The 2891-nt window shown below is 31.3% G+C and overlaps 1 long non-coding RNA gene across 1 annotated transcript; it reads right to left on the bottom strand.

Moving 5' to 3' along the window:
• Positions 1–2623: 2623 nt before the first annotated feature.
• LOC111695394 (uncharacterized) lies at positions 2624–2891 on the bottom strand. Its single transcript, XR_002763862.1, has 2 exons — positions 2820–2891; positions 2624–2690 (listed from the first exon to the last, which is right to left on the bottom strand). It is a non-coding gene; the product is annotated as an uncharacterized LOC111695394 (long non-coding RNA).

The following is a 2891-nucleotide window of genomic DNA, read 5'->3' as shown; positions in this document are numbered from 1 at the left end:
TTTTTTTAATTGCGGGCTCAGGAATGGGTTCATTACATCTAGGCTCCAACATAGAGAGATAATGCCCAAGTTTAAAACATTCATAAGTCTAGGGCGGATTTTACTGCACACTATTGTAAAGACCAAGATATTCAAAAATTCGATAAAAATATAGAACAAAACTGCGTTCATAATTCATTAGTTTCTGAACAAACTACATTTTCTATGGCTTCCGTCCTCACTAAAGTGGTATTTGTGGTTATTTTTTGGTAAAAGAAATTTCTGCAGCTAGAAAACTGACAAAGTTACAGTTTCTGGATTTTCGTAAATTTCATGAAAAATGTGGTACATAAAAGCCCAAATTTGGGAATCAAGATGTCTTCCAATCAAAAAACACCTTTTCTAAGTTGTTCTTAGAATTAAATTTTACATAAGAAAAAATATGATAGGAAGAGTTTTTATGATATTTATATGTTTCATACCATTTTCACTGTACCCTAATATATAGACTGATCTCATATCCTTGTAAATAGAAAATTTAAGACACACAGCTTAACTTTGGCATTTTAAAATTTCATACCCTTCTTTCAAGGATTTGAGTTATACATACACATAATATATAGACTAATCTCATATCCTTGTAAATAGAAAATTTAAGACACACAGTTTAACTTTGGCATTTTGATATTTCATATCCTTCTTTCAAGGATTTGAGTTACACATACACATGATATTATAGATATTATTCAGTTGGTTCAGACCAATTTTAATACAGAAATATCAAAACACACTTTTACACTATATTATTTATTTGTTGATATTAGTCATCAGATATAGACTAATCACAATATCCTTTTAAACCAATTTATTTTTAGATGTATAGTTTAAAATTGAGAAAAAAGGCTTTTCATACCTACTGGATTGGATCAGGCGCTAATGGACTCGGCATACAGTAGTGGTTTAGTTCAATGTTTCAATATAATTAATTAATTATAATACAGAGATCGCAACATATTCCTAAAATGTATAAACAAATGGTATAGATATATAGATTAAATATCATATTAAATATAAAATAAAGTCCTAACATTTAAAAAAAAATTATATAGATTTAATTTTATTTTCCTAAAAATGTTATGCAAATAATGTAGATTTCATATTATAAACCTAAATAGTATTATTAAATAACATAGAGATCATATCATATTCCTAAAAATTATAAGCAAATGATATAGATATCATATCAAAACATATTTAATTAGTTTTACATGAATAATAATTCGGTTTTCAAAAAGAGAGTTTAGTAGTCTATTTTTAAGTATACTTATAGAGTTGCTTCGTTTTAAGTCAAGAGGCAGGTTATTCCATAATTAACTTAAGAAGAGAGCTTGATGGTAAATACTGCAATGAGCTCATATTGAGAATGTCAAGTTGATAGTTAAGAGATCTTTCAAAGTTTCCAAGTTTTTTTAAAAATGTTATGATGAAGAGGTATAGGAAGAAGTTTATGTGTATATTTATACATAAATATAGTTTGGGGTGTAGACCGGAATATTTCCGGCGGGGGGCTTAATTTTCTTTTCCAAGGGGGTTCAGCACCCTTTGGGGCCTGAAAACCCCCTGTAATTTACAGATTTTAATGGACCAGACGGGGGCTTATGGCCTCAATAGCCCCCTACCCAGACTACACCGGCGTCTGACTATGCGACATGGCTTTTAAGTTATCAATCAATCTTATTGCGCGTTTCTATAAAATGTGAATTTGTTTCATTTTCAGACATTGTTTTCTTTCCCAGGCTGAGATTCCATATTCTCAATATGATCGGAATAAAGAGTTGTAAATGGTTAATTAAATATTACTAAGAAGAATATTTTTTACACTTGACAAAGCAAAACCCAATAAACGTCAAAACAATTAACGGATTTGATCAGGCCGACATATTTTGGGGGACCTCACATATGACGGGAGGGAAGGTTTATGTATGATCAAAACTTCAAAAATTAGCTTCAAACAAAATCCGATTTTCAATAAATTTTGAAAATCCACAAATTTTATTTTTAAAAATCCGCGAACTTTTATTTTGTTATTTTTTTACAATGTATACAAAGAGAAAATGTATACAATTGAAATAGCAGATGGGCGCGAAGCGCCCTGAAAGCCAAGTTATAATAAATTTTTCTTGTCCGTCTGTCTGTCTGTTTGTATCCAATAAACGTCAAAACGGCTGAACATATAGGGCCACTTTTTTGTGGTAACTTACATGACCCCAGGGAAGGTTTATGATTGCTCAAAATTACAAAAATTTGCATCCAACAGTTTTTGATTTTTGGAAATTTTGAAAATGCGTGATAGATCCACAATTAAAAGTTGAAATAGCCTAGAAGCTTGGTTTGTATAATTTTTAGTATTGTGATATCTATCTTCTTCATTATAATATTTAGGACTATGATATAATATTTATATTATAATACTTTTGTTGACTTTAAAAGTCAATATGATAAAATAAAAGGAGATCTACATGGATATTTCTAACATTTATTTAATAAAACGGATGTTTTGAAATAGTTTCCCAAGTGGCATTAAAATTGGTTGGTTTAGAAATTAATAAAGAAACTATAGACGAATATCAATTGGAGGTGTTTGTAGAACTTCATGATGGTGGTGCAGATCATCAATCTTGACGGCAGGCTTACTCACAACTAGGCTTAGTCTAAGGGAGAGAGATTGCGGACTTATCCTGTATACAGGATAATGGAAGGAAGTCTGGTTCCGCCCGGATCTCTGGAACATTGCGGAGCGAACTATTGTTACCTTCTCCTGCGGAGCGAACTATTGTTACCTTCTCCTGTGGGAGGGAGAGATTGCGGACTTATCCTGTATACAGGATAATGGAAGGAAGTCTGGTTCCGCC

Source organism: Eurytemora carolleeae, unplaced genomic scaffold (assembly GCF_000591075.1).
Source record: "Eurytemora carolleeae unplaced genomic scaffold, Eaff_2.0 scaffold34, whole genome shotgun sequence".
NCBI classification, from domain to species: Eukaryota; Metazoa; Arthropoda; class Copepoda; order Calanoida; family Temoridae; genus Eurytemora; species Eurytemora carolleeae.
Note: the sequence above shows the minus strand (reverse complement) of the source record. Positions and strands in the feature narration are given on the sequence as shown.